General features: G+C 38.5%; 1 non-coding gene and 1 pseudogene across 1 annotated transcript; one reads left to right on the forward strand and one right to left on the reverse strand.

Annotated features, from left to right (window-relative positions):
• Window positions 1-305: 305 nt before the first annotated feature.
• On the reverse strand, window positions 306-1,689 carry LOC148740540 (uncharacterized; annotated as a pseudogene).
• Window positions 1,690-3,417: 1,728 nt separating this feature from the next.
• On the forward strand, window positions 3,418-9,209 carry LOC111318886 (uncharacterized). Its single transcript, XR_015996578.1, has 6 exons — window positions 3,418-3,750; window positions 3,962-4,052; window positions 5,848-6,220; window positions 7,214-7,350; window positions 7,884-8,117; window positions 8,748-9,209. It is a non-coding gene; the product is annotated as an uncharacterized LOC111318886 (transcript).
• Window positions 9,210-14,903: the final 5,694 nt, after the last annotated feature.

Genomic DNA, 14,903 nt, shown 5'->3' on the forward strand with positions numbered 1-14,903 from the left:
ATCAAAATGACAAAATGGTGGTCGGGAACGAATTGTGCAGATGTGACGTTTCGAAAGGTAATTTATTATTTAAATCGTTGTTTGCATACAGATAATTCTTTGGTACATCCGGGTTCATTTTCCTTTCATTGGCTTAAATGAGGATAAAAACAAAAAATGATACTGATAACAATAATTTTTTTTTATTGATAATAATATTAATAATAATAATAATAACGACTCTATTAATAGCAATAAAATTAACACCTATTTACATAACAATCAAATATATAAGAAGAAAACAAGATAATAGCTTAGCTTTCAAAAAAATCTGACCAAAAAACTAGGCTGGAAACTTCTTTTACGAGGCTCGCGAGTTTCTAGGAGAGTTAACTTAAAAGCAAAGTAATGATGATCTCAGCAGCGCAAAGGACACTCTTGCCCTGATCCATGACATGGTAGTCGCATAGCTTTCGCCCTTCTTTGTAGCAACTAGCTTAGCAAGTCTGCTATGGTATCGTTCACATTCCACCGCCATTCCACCTGTCATGCTAAAAACTAATGGCGTGAAAGTAGCTTGCTCTACTTCTAACACACGGCTTGCGTACTGACGCTTCTCTTCTCTTTCATGCTCCCTGAATATCTGGTCTGGATCCATATCTCTTGAGGTGTCTGCATTTGGATGGCACACTCTCACATCAAGAAAAGCCGACCTCTGCCTCTCCCAGAATCCCCTAACAACTATATCTTATCGTGCATTAGGGCAGTGTTGGCTTCCAATTCAACTCTTCTCTTGTGGTGTCTTGCAAAACTGGTTTCGTTTCAATACCATTGCACACCATGCGAAGCAGTTCCGCCTCCAAATCCCTCATTTCATTATGGCGTTGTTCCATAAATCCGCCCCGTTTGCATATCATAGCATGATCCACAGTGAAGATGTCCCCGCAAATACAGAGAGAGGGCGTGTCAGGAACTTTTCAGTCGTTGTCTGAGTTTCACAGCGTCTCGAAACTCACTTTTGTTTCAATTGGCAAAACAGTAAGCGAACTAGAAGCACCCTTCTGAGTGGCAAGTTCAACAGCTCTCAAATTGTTTTCAGAAATCGATATCTTAACCTCATCAAGTTTTTGCTTCAGATACTTATTTTTTATTTGGCGCATCTCCCGTTTCACATGGCGTATTTCATTTTCGTCGGTTGGCTCAGGTGCCTGTGATTCTATTTGTTGGGCTAACCGACTAGTAATACGTATGATGCACGATCCTCGCAGTAGATAACGCTATTTATGCAATAGCGAAAATCAGACCCGAAAAAAATCAGGCCTGTACGAGACTCGAACCACTGACCTCTGCGATACTAGTGCAGCGCTCTACCAATTGAGCTAACAAGCCAACTGGGAGCTGGCCGTTAAGTTGATTCGTAATAAACCCGTGAAAGTGATAAATGAGATAGAATGAATATATGAAGTTCATATATTTTGAACTACGGTATTAGATACGTATAATGTTAGCCGATGATACATACTCTACGGCTGCTACTTGACTCGGATTTATTAGGCCCATGCCTCCCATTTTCGCTGGCAGCGCCAGCAGCTCGCGTTCAGCTTGTGTACATTTGTGATCTATAATAATTTCGGCATCAGCAATTGCACGCTCCAGAGGTCCGAGTAGATCCTCTATGTCAGGCAGAGTTCTCATAAAGTACGTCCAGCGGAGCTTTAATCCAAAAGCAAACGCTGGGTAGCAAGTCAGCTGGGGCTGCGACAGAGCAAACTCAGCCAATTTTGTCCCCTGCCCTACCCATTCCTCGACTTTATCGTTGACCCACTGCTCAAGATAGGACCTGGAGCCCATAACAATGATTATAATGATAATAATAATGATAATAATAATAACAATAATAGGATATTCTATATACAAGGCTAAAAGATTAGGAAAAAAGTTATCAAAATGTTTAAACCAAACGTTTTCGGCTGTTTTCCATCATCAGGGTTGAAAATAATTACCGTCTGTACATACATATATATCTTATGTGATTCCCGATGGGAAAAGTTTGGAGACATAAGAAATAACTTGTTTGTTCAAACTGGGGCGGAATTGTTGGATCATTAGCCCCTCGACGATCCTACGCTTGTGAAATGTCTCTGCTGAGGAGAGAACACGCCAGGTGGAAGAATGTGATGGATTTTCCCGCAAGTGTTTTGCAGGTTCAGAGGTGTGAGCAGGATTTGAATGCTCAATCGACCACTTCCTCGATACTGCCTTTAGTTAGAACAACAAGTTTAATTGCAGCGTCTTTAAGAAACCGGGAAAACTACCAACATATTGGAAATCTGAGGTCCCTACCAAATGGAAAAGGAATTGCATCACTGGGGTACTCCATAGAGCCAAACGCATCTCTACTGATCTTGACAGGAACATAGAAACTCTTAAAACATCTTTTGTCCCTGCAGGTTATCCCAGGCGTTTTGTTTCGCATACAATCAACGACTTTCTAAACGACTCAATGCAAGATGACATCATTCCGAATTTTCTCTTCGAAGACCGAAAGAAAGTTTTTATCAAGCTTCCTTTTTGCGGTACAGACGGTCATTATCTTCAACCCTAATGATGGCAAACAGCCGGAAACGTTTGGTTTAAACATTTTAATAATTTTTTACCTAATCTTTTAGCGTTGTATATAGAATATCCTTTATTAAGTGAACATCGTGGACAATAACAATAATCTTTATTTTTATTATAATAACTATAACAATAATGATGATAATAAAAAGACATTCGGTAAAAAAGGTTAATGCAAACAGCAGTTCACTATAATTTGATATCATTTTAATATTTGATCCTATTGCAAATTACTAATGATTCATATGACTTTGTAAAGATCAATGCAGACCAGACCCAATTTAAAAAAACTGCCAAACTGTACTCAGATTTGCGATGAAATTGTTTATTTTCATGTGTTTAGGACAAGTTTAAGGTTTCACCAGTTGTTCTTGTGACATCCGATCACCAAAGAAGTGGAAAGGAACACGACGCTGCGTTGATCTGGACAGAAGATGTAACCAAGGACTCCTTCAAGGCTTGTTTGCGAGAGTTGCAAAACTTTGATGACAAGCATCAAGACATTTATGTGGTATGTAATATGCTTTCCCTTTGTTTTAATATCAATGAAGCTCTGAGATTGAGGATATTTTCTTCAGTCTCATTAGGGTATCGGCTGAATTCAGTATTATACTTTGACATCTGCATTTGTGCTCAAATTAGATTATAATTCTCATAGTTGCATTCCATTACAATTTTATTCATTCAATTTTAAGATCTTTTACTGTGTGAAATCATTTTAATTCATTGAATTTGCGTTATGGTACTCACTAGAAGTAAGTATTGTTTTTTGCACTGGTTCTTTACAGACCTGGTTTGCATTTGCTAAGTGCTAGTTGCACAAGCCACTCTTCACTGAGCATGGCTCTGTAAACTGTGCAAATACGAATCCACCAACAGATGAAGACAACAACGCTTACTGCGAGGTAAGTGTACAGCGTAAGTCTGAGTCGAGCCCTGCGATTATAGAAAATTAGAGTAATTAACTATGATGCTCAGGAAAACAGTTATTCAAGAATTTCCTTCAGTATCTGTTTTTCATCTTACTGACAGCTTGTACACTTTACACGAAGTTACAATGCGACGCCATCTGTCCAGATATGAGCCAATCACAGCACAACAGCGAGTGGAAACTTGGCACCAGCTCATAATGGCATTTCTACTTGGATTGAGGTAAAAAGCATTTTACTGTAGAGTTTAAAAGAATCGGCTTGAAAACAGATGCTTGATTATCAAAAATCATTCAAAAAAACCTACCAGCTTTTACCCTTTTTATTTTTTCCCGCTTTCAATATCCTTGCGAAAAATGTTGTAGAGGACAATAACTCGACAGAGAGGGAAACGTAGAATTCATTTAAATAATAAACTTCGAATTTTTTTGCAGAATATGAATGTGTCTGGATTCAGAATCTGTGTTAAGGAACTGTACGAGACCAGATATGATCCTGTGTCAGTGAGTTATGCGGTCCTTACAGGTCGGTATGCAACTAAACTTTGCGGATTACATTTCATCAATATTTAGACGGAGGAGACACAGATCATTTAGTAGGTTTGTCACATATGAATACATATATCGTATTAGACGTTTTGCTGTGGAGTATCGTTGAGTATTTTTTACGAGTTGTGCCGTATTTTGACGAGCCCTACCGCCTCGTCAAAATATAAATAACTAGTAAAAATTCTCAGCGATAGGACACGAAAAAACCTCTAATAAGTTATTTATGAGATACAATGAAATATATGAAGTTCATATATTTTGTACTGCGGTATTAGATCCATATGATGCACGATCCTCGCAGTAGATAGCGCTATTTAAGCAATAGCGAAAATCAGACCTGAAAAAAATCAGGCCTGTACGGGATTCGAACCACTGACCTCTGCGATACTAGTGTAGCGCTCTACCAATTGAGCTAACAAGCCAACTGGGAGCAGGCCGTTAAGTTGATTCGTAATAAACCCGTGAAAGTGATAAATGTGATACAATGAAATATATGAAGTTCATATATTTTGTACAGCGGTATTAGATACATATTATGCACGATCCTCACAGTAGATAGCGCTATTTAAGCTTGTTAGCTCAATTGGTAGAGCGCTGCACTAGTATCGCAGAGGTCAGTGGTTCGAATCCCGTACAGGCCTGATTTTTTTTTTTTTTTTTTTTTTTCAGGTCTGATTTTCGCTATTGCTTAAATAGTGCTATCTACTGCGAGGATCGTGCATCATATGTATCTAATACCGCAGTACAAAATATATGAACTTCATATATTTCATTGTATTTCATTTATCACTTTCATGGGTTTATTACGAATCAACTTAACGGCCTGCTCCCAGTTGGCTTGTTAGCTCAATTAGTAGAGCGTTGCACTAGTATCGCAGAGGTCAGTGGTTCGAATCCCGTACAGGCCTGATTTTTTTTTTTTTTTTTTTTTCAGGTCTGATTTTCGCTATTGCTTAAATAGCGCTATCTACTGCGAGGATCGTGCATCATATGTATCTAATACCGCAGTACAAAATATATGAACTTCATATATTTCATTGTATCTCATTTATCACTTTCACGGGTTTATTACGAATCAACTTAACGGCCTGCTCCCAATTGGCTTGTTAGCTCAATTGGTAGAGCGCTGCACTAGTATCGCAGAGGTAAGTGGTTGGAATCCCGTACAGGCCTGATTTTTTTTCAGGTCTGATTTTCGCTATTGCTTAAATAGCGCTATCTACTGCGAGGATCGTGCATCATATGTAAGTTATTTATCGTACAACACGCCAAATTGGGTTCTGTCCTCGTGTACCGGTTCACAAGAGCCAATACAAAAGACCAAACAATACACAATAGCTAATCGATAACTCCTAAACAAAGAGAGAACAATGGTAATTCCCTTGTGAACCGGTACACCACGACAGAACCCCAAATTGTTATTTCAGTGCGGGCGAACTTCGCGGATATTTATTTACGGGGAGTGCGTGACAGAAGTATGTGAAGCGGAACGGAATTGGCGCGTTGTTGTGTTTTTTGGATAAACATTCGCCAGCCATTCCGACTCTACGTCGCTAGAAAAATGATTTAAATTGTCCGCCATTTTTTTTGTAACTTCAATCCAATTCATCGCTTGCTCGATGCGAGAAAACCTGTCTAAGCGGTTCTCCGGAGTACAAATACCGTGTGACATTTGCCCTCGTTTTGGGCGTTATTTTTACTCTGCGGAGTGTAGGTGGATAATAAATTTCTGTTACTCTTTCCAAGATTAAATCACGCACATTTAATTCCAGACATCTGCAATCCCGGATAGAGCTACTTCAATGGATTCTGTTACTACACAAGTGATACCTGTGCAAACTGGACCACAGCTGTAACAAAATGTAGACAAGAAAACTCAGTCCTTGTTGATGTCAACAACAATGAAGAAAATGTTTACATTCAACATCGCCATAATGGAGATAAATCCTTGTTGGGTTTGAATGACAGATCAACAGAGGGTGACTTTACTTGGGCGGATCGTGGACATGGAAACTTTACAGCCTGGGCCAAAAATCAGCCAAATAACTTCAAAGAAGAAGATTGTGTGAACGCACTTGGTGTGAAATACAGCTATGAGTGGAACGACGTGCAGTGTAGTGGTTGTCATCAGTTTACTTGTAAAAAAAGGTGAGTCAAACATATCGAATGAAGTTTTTAAGGTGTCATTTTTATGAGCAAACACGGCTGATGTTTTACAATGGCTACTTTGGTGCTACTAATGATCCAGTTATGTCTGGTCTTATCCTGGTTTTGGACACGTCAAGCAACTTGTAACATTCTTTCCCTCCCGCACAAGATGTCAGTCCCTCACATATATGTCCTTGCATTTTGCCACGTTTCTTTGCAGGACAGTTCACTGATAACAATTATAACTTTTTGATGGTGAGCCACTGAGAAACCTGGGTATCTCGCTTAAGGATACGGTAGACCTTCGCGAACCAAATTTTGACAACATATTTTTTTTATTACACTCCAAACAAAGCATTACTATTTCAAACAGTTTCAAAAAATATATATTTTAAGATATTGAAATGCACTCAAGTTGTTCACGAAAACATTTTTTCGAACTGAATTCTTTTAGCCGCCAAAGTAAAAAAGGAAAAAAGCCCCTGGGTTAAAGCTGGAAAGCACATTTCATAACCCTTCCATTGATATATAGTTTATGGTGGTTACGCTTTAAATAGCGCGGTAACAATTTTTTTCGCGAAAAACACCTGCGAAGGTCTACCGTATCCTTAACTATGTCAAAGAACACATTGAATCTATTGTGAGACTCAAAATTGACCCTCTTGTTCCGAGGTCCAGCTGTACAGTCAGACGTTTTTGTGTAATAGTTATCGGGGTGGACTGGTGACTGGTCTGGTGTGAGACTCAGAATGGACCACTGTGCTGTAGTTTTAGGAACCACCAGTCTATCAGGAAAACTGACTACAGAACTTTCTGAGGTCTTTTAAGGGGAGTGGGAGGCATGGATATCAGCGATACTCCTAATCGGTTCAGGTTACGGAAGTACGCTCCGTGAGTAATATGGGTAATTAAGTGCGAGGGGCCTTACTTAACCTTTTCTGTTTCTTCGGTGTTAAAAGAGTGTTCACTGCTCCATTTTATTCCATTACTAGACTTAGATGAATGCCAACATGATCTGAATTATTGTCACAAGCTGGCCACGCGTACAAATGAACGTGGCTCGTACAAGTGTAAGTGTAAAGCTGGATACGTTGTAGATGGATTTGACTGTTATCACAGCTATGCAGGTGAGATGTGTCGAAAAACAGCTTGAAATGCATTTTTATAGCCCTTTACATCCAAAAAAATTTAGGAATGGAAGTATGTTAAGTTTACAAGAAACTGTCGGTAAAGCAGGGAAGTGAAAGTTTGGTGTTCGTACCTCGAGATTTTAACCGAACTCTGGCTTTCTTTTCAAACTTTGATAGGAAAAGAACTGATTTCAAAATCTCTTCTGAGCCTTTTATCTGTCTCAAAAAATAATTATGGAAGATTGTTTTTCATTTTGTTTTTGAATATGTGAAAAGTGTATTCTGTACGTGACAACTGAGTTCAAATTCTTCTCATTAACATAACGCTTCGCAGAAGTGGACAACTTTCCTGTCTCAGGAGCCTGAGTAGTTTATGCTCTGCGTCACCAAAGATTTCTCTAATGTTCAGTTGTTTGCTTTTGTTGTGTCAGTGTTCCATATCTTCTTTACACAATAACATGTAAAAATGTCATGGCAATGAAAAAAATTTGGGTGTCAACGGTGAAATAATACTTATTTCCTGTTTTAAGGCCTGGGTTATTCGGCAATATTGGCAAACGATGACAATTACCTTGGATCCCTGAGCATTTGGTTAAGCCCTGTGGTGCAGAGCCAGTCCTCTTACTGGAAGCGCTGCTGGAGAGCATCAGTGGATGGTTGGGCTGCCTCTACCTTCCACTCATTGTGTGACAACAAAGGGCCGACAGTGACCATTGTCCGTGTGGGAAAATACATCACTGGTGGATACACCAGCACGTCATGGAGTAAGTGCATGAGTGATCAAGTTTGCTTGCCTTTCCTCTTCGCTAAAATTAAAATCTGAGAGTATATCTGGTTTCTACCTTGAAAAACAAAAACAACAACAAAAAAAGAAAACAAATAATCAAACAAGCCCTTCATGTTTTCGAGTTGGTGGTTTTGTAAGTGGAACGATAAAACTGTATAAAGTTCAAACCCCATGTTTAGATAAAGTATGTTATGTTATTTTACACCAAAATTAGATAACAAAGCATTTAGTTTAAGCATCGAAGAGCAACTGAAATGGCTAGGCGCGAATCAACACGTGTTTAAACACGGTGCTCTAATAAACGAGACTTGTAGTTTCTGGTATTACCTTAAAGGTAATTATTTCAAAATAATTGAAGCATCACAGTTGGAAATAGGTGAAATAACTGCATAATTAAAGGAATTGTGTGATTAAAAATCCCAAGATACTCAATCTGGAAAGTTACTAGATTAAAACTTAGACGTGATTTTGCAGATAACACAGAATAGTCCTTATACTTGTAAAATAAAAAAAAAAGGAATAATGTGTCCACGGGAAAAAAGCCGAGTGTGTATGGCTGTCTAAAACTTGAACAAAATAATTTTTGTCATTTTTCTCTCTGAATTAGCTTCCAGTTGTGCGTACCGATACAGTTCATCGGCCTTTTTGTTCTCATTGGTTAACAAGCCAGGCTGGGGACCAGTGAAACTGTCTCAAACAGGAGTGTATGGTTCCCATAATGTATATTCCATGTACAATTGTAACGACCGTGGACCCTCATTTGGTAACGGACACGATCTTCACATTGCCAGCTACGCCTCATCCAACACAAAATCCTATCCATACCTTGGAAACACTTACAGTCCACCATCTGGCCACAGTTATGGCAGCTCCTTCACCAAATCATTCCTGGCAGGAAGTTACAAATTTCAGCCTGATGAAGTTGAAGTGTTTTATGAAACTACTTGAAAAGTACATGTCGAATCAAGTGTAATAAAAAAACACTCATGATTTAAAAGCTAAAAAAAGTTAATTCAGTAAATTAAACTGACTTATAACTTGCATGTTTCCCTTGCAGACTCCACATCGTTTAAAATGCTTATTACGTAAAGCAGATTCAGAATAAACACGATGAAAAGCTATAGAAGGAATAAAACAGTTCAGAAAAAGTCTTAATCAGAATGTTGACATGCATCGGTGAAAATTAAGATATTTAAAATATCTCTTTTCCTTCTCAGACTCGCTGAAACAATTGACAGTCATATGTACAGTTATGCGCGCGCGCATGACCGCAGGATTACCGTGACATTAACTAGCGCTGCGCCGAAGACATATCTGTTTACCATCAAGCTACGCATGTGCGTTTGTCATTTAGGCAATTTTGTAATCGAACATTTTTTGAGGTGACACGAGTTCACGTTTCATCGTTAAAGAAATTACTTTTAGAATAAATGGTATCGCAAAGTACTATCATTAACTTAATTCCAAAGAGAAAGACTCATTAGCACGACATTTTCAACATCTTGTGACTTTCGATTTTTCAATTATCCTGAGAACAAATAAAACTGGTTTTAGTTTTTGGAAGGTTCGAGAATTCGGTATTGAAATCAAAGTTTTTGAATAGGAAAGAGAATTCGAAGCCACGTGCCCTCGAAGTCTCGAGGAACCCAGCGTAAATAGCGTAGCCACGATTTCACGGCCAACGTTGCTTCCGTGACGAATGGTTCGAAGGGATCTGGCACTAGTCCGCGCATAGGCCTCCCAATCGTGAAATTTTAACTTTCACTTTCATTGATTTGCACCTTACAGTCTCTTCAACTTTTCTCTCTGCTTATAGTCACTGTTAGAGATGACTTTAACCAGGAGCAAAGGACCGTTCAAATATCATATAGACAGACTGCATGATTCAATCATGCAATTAAGGAAGCGTTATTAATTCTCCGTTAGGAAGCGAGACGGGAAATCCAAACAAACACTTTAATTCCAACACGGTAAACTGTAGACTCACAGTAAACGACAACGACCATTAAACAAAACTGCTACTCGATAAACAAAACTGCTACTCGATAAACTAAAAACTTTTCAACTCCCTCTAAAAAATCGCACACGTCAAAATTAAAAGGTCCGCGTGATTTGCTTACGATATTATTAACCTACGTAGTCCCAAAGCACGCGCAGGCGAGTCGCACGCAAAATATCAGTACTTATTTTTTGGTATCAGTGAATTTGCAGGACAGCTTCGTTCTGGGTGAAATATCGACATATAAAGATTCCGCAAGACGAAAATTTTTAGGGTATGTGTTCTCTAAACTTCCTCAGAGCTTCATATCTAGTCTAGTTGATTTCAGTGAATTTCAAAGAAATCTTTCTTACGGGCCATAAGGAATCCAAGAAGTCGTGGAATTCGAAAATGCAATGATTTGATTTGTTTCAATTTATATCGCAAAGATTCAGATGATTTTCACATAAAATGTTTTCATTGACGACAATCATTAACTTGCCTGCGAACTTGAACTCCGCTTAACTTCGCACTGGTGCTGGATTCATTACGGCTCCTTACCTTACGGTTATGTTCCAGGCACGTTTGTGGCATATGATAAGAACCAGGTTTTACGCTCTCTCTAATTTTTCTCTCCGCTTTACGCTCTCTGAATTTACAGATATTTTTTGTGCACCATACAGAGGTGTTTCACTAAGAGCAACGAGTCATAAATACAACCGTTAGAGTGCGTTTTAATAATAATAATAATAATAATAATAATAATAATAACGAGGTGCTACGAGGTGAAGCAATATAACATCATTATGGATGCCCTCGGGGGGTGGTCACGGGAGCTGGATGTCATGATACGCGAGCTGGTGGGAGGCAGAAGCACAGACGTACTGCGAAAGATGCAGAGGGCAGTGCTCTCGGGCACGCTGAATATTGCCCGGACTTTCAAGGTGGCAGTTTGACTTTCTGTTAGAAGGAGGACCGTAGACACAACGGAAAAGCTTTTTAGGATTAGTTAATGTACATTTATTTTTTTACTCCATGGCTCACAGGTTACGGTTTTCGCCCTATGCTGCCTGATTAGAATGTAGCATTCAGTTGATTTCTCTGCGACATAAATGACAATTTATATAGCGCCCTATCTAAAAGCTCTAAGGCGCTTCAAAGTTATTAAGACCTTCCAGCACGTTTACCCCGGTATCTCAAAAGATTCATAGCTTTGAACTTCCCCAGAAATGCAGGCGAACACTAGTGCTTACTCCAATGACGAAGAGACAGTAGCCGATTCCTCTCATAAGATATGCAGGAAGGTTGATAATGCTTCAGGTGTCTCAGATCAAGTCCACGAACATTGTAAGAGCTTGGTAGTAAAATGGGCCGTATTATTATTATTATTATTATTATTATTATTATTTAACGAAGAAGAATAAGGACCAGGATTTCTTTCAACGTCAGCACAGATAGTTAGATCAGAGGAAGGTAGGAAGAGGCACACGAAGCCGCGTTTGTTCCAGCTAACGATCGGTCGACTTGGGTTGTAACTCGGAATAAGTTTTAAGTGAAGCAAGCAGCTAACGAAAGGTGAATAAAAAACGCAAAGTGAAACCTTCCTGCCTCCATTTTACTCTTTTGGAACAACTTTAGAGTACCCGACTATTTTGACCAGCTCATTTACATGCGTCGGGAGGCTTTGAGGAACGAGGATAACAAATCCAATAGACGCTATTCTTATTCCGTGACATGTAAATGAATAAAAATGACTTTTACAATCTAAAGAATCATGCAGTTATGTGAAAGCTATCGTTATTAGTTACCCTCTGGGTCAAAATCAAACACAATGAGAAGCCAGTTGAGGAGCCAAAACGAGCCAGAAGAAAAACAGTGATAAACAAAATTAATTAACCATTCATGGTTTATGGATTGTGGAAAACTTAAGCCGCTAATGTTTCTTAAATTGGAAATTTACAATGCATTTTAATCTTCTCAGTTTAAATATCTACATGGCTTAGACACGCACACTATATACAATTTGTACTTTTGAATTGATCATTGCAAAACTATCATCAAAAGCGACCAGTCTAATTAGTTTTATCTAAATTAAGCCTTTCATTATTTCAAAAGTGTAAGTTTGAATTTTGGCCAACAACAGGTTTTCACCTGCCGGCCACTTTTAAATGGGCTTATCATCAAAGTTAAAAAAAGGCGAAAGGCTAGATTTACTGATTTAATCCCTCGTTTATCCGCTTTACCCAATTTTCAATTGACTCCCTCGATACTCTTGCACGAAAGGGAATCTATTCAGAAAAAAAAAGAAAAGAGAGGGACAATAGTTCATGTACTGTACATTTAAGCCCGTGCCTGCTTTAACCTTCTAAGAGATCCGCATTCAAAACTCAGACGCCCCCTTTTCGAGTTTCTGCATCCTGTCACTAGCATCGAATGGCAAACACATTCTTCGAATGGTTCAATACTTGCAATGTTATCAAACGACGTTATACTCATGCTGTTTGGTATAACGAATCTTGGACAAGCAACAGTTAACAAATCACATGGACAAGCAACAGTTAACCGGAGCTGCCTTTATCGATCTAAAAAAGGCCTTCGATCTCGTTGATCACCATTGCCTTCTTCATAAGCTACAGCTCTTTGGTATTAGAGGACATAGTTTAACTTGGTTCAGAAATTATTTAACTACTCGTTCGCAGAGGGTTCAATATGGAAAAGAATTATCATCTAGCCTTCCTGTAGACTTTGGCGTTCCGCAAGGTTCCTTATTAGGACCATTACTATTTGTTATTTACATAAATGATCTGCCTAAGTAGCTGGTGCACTCCGAAATTAGCATGTACGCCGACGATACCGTCATGTACTACTCTGGGTCCCATGTCAACGCCGTCAGGGAAAATCTACAAGTAGATCTCAAACGAGTTGAGCACGGGCTGACGAATAACAGACTAATATTAAATTAAAGGACTACTTTTTGGAACAAGGCAATTACTGCAAAACTCATCATAATTTGTACTGCAGATCCAAGGAAAGGACATAGAGAGAGTGACGAGGTTTAATTATCTCGGGGTTATGCTCCACGAGCAGCTTCACTGGAAAGAGCATATTGACACGATTTGTAACAAAGTCAACAAGCGACTGAGAATCTTAGCCCGAATAAGATTTTGCATTACTCTTAAAGCAGCGAATTGTGTCTACAATACACTTATAGAGCCAGTCTTGTGTTATACGGACACCGTGTGGGGTGAATTGTCAGCTACCTCCAGCAAAACCCTACAACGGTTACAAAATCGCGCTGCCCGCATCGTTTTAAGGCATGACTCTTCAAAAGACACTTTTAATGTTTTAGGGTGGGCTGAGCTAGAAACAAAACGGAAAAGACATAGATGTACCTTAGTATTTAAATGCCTAAATAATCTAGTACCTGAATTTATGAGTGACTATTTCACTAGAAATTGTAATGTACATAGCTATAATACTCGCAGGAGAACAGATTTGCACCTGCCCAAACCGAAACTAAGCCTTGTAAAACAAACTTTAAGGTATTCGGGCTCAGCTCTTTTTAACCTTTTTACCTCGTTGTATTCAAAAAGCCGAGTCACTTTCTTTCTTCAAAGTATTAATTAATACCTACAAATTTTAAAATTGTATAGACACTATATTCTTGTAAACTGTTGCATGTATGTTTATACCTTTAATTATAAATTATTTTTTGTATTTTTAAATTTTATCCTATATATTCAACTTTCAAGATGTTTTGTATTCTTAAATATTGTAAATTTTACTCCAGGGCCCCTCTGGATATCAGCCTCGTTGCTGAATGGGCCACCCTGGCTAAATAAAGTCTACTTACCTACCTACCTATCTTAATAAAAGATAACAGGTTTTTCTTTAGTCTAAGATAGTTTCTTATGATATCTTGATGAAACCCTTGGTCTTTACAATGAGCCCTAAACTACCTCATTTATCCGATTGGAATCCTCTTTTTCTTTTACTTTAATTGATGAATTTTGGGATTAATACAAAGGCCCTTGAAAGAGTGGAGCCTCTTTAGAACTTGCTATCGATAAATCCTCCAAAATATCACAATAATCTGTTCGTCCTCTCACGGAAGCAAATTGATCATTTCGCGATTACTGCAACAACTACACTGAGAGGAAAATGTTTGGCTTCCGGGTTTGACTAGAATACTATACGGAAGTGACTTCCCGACCAAATAAAAAAAACGCATTTGGGTAATTTACACATTGCACTACTTTGTGAAACATGCAGCAATGTGTGTCGTGGTGCGACGTGATGGTATCGCCCTTTAGGTCAAGATTAAACGCTTAGATGTGGAAAACGTGCGTCGGTGAAATGGGCATCGTTTGTGAAGCATGAAACTCACCACTACTTCCGTTTCATACACACGATACTTTGCTTTAATAGGAAGCTACGTGATGTTACTGTCCCTCTGGGTCAAAATAAAACACAATGAGAAGCCAGTTATTGAACAAAATGATCCAGAAGAGAAACAATGATGAGGAAGACTAAAGAACTATTCATAGTTTATGTAATTTGGAAAACAGTATGCGGCTAACATTTAATTTTCATTCTTTTTTTGGAAAGTTGTAATACATGTTAGTTACCTCTGTTCTTCATTATCTTCATGGCTTGGACATGCACCTTATAAACTAGTGAAATGTTAATTGCAAAACCATAATCAAAAGCGACCAGTGTAATTAGTTAAATTCAACATTGGCCTTTTTTCATTTCAAGTAAACGTGTAAGTCACCTGCCAGCTAC

The sequence above is a fragment of the Stylophora pistillata genome, chromosome 2 (assembly GCF_964205215.1).
Source record: "Stylophora pistillata chromosome 2, jaStyPist1.2, whole genome shotgun sequence".
Taxonomy (NCBI): domain Eukaryota; kingdom Metazoa; phylum Cnidaria; class Anthozoa; order Scleractinia; family Pocilloporidae; genus Stylophora; species Stylophora pistillata.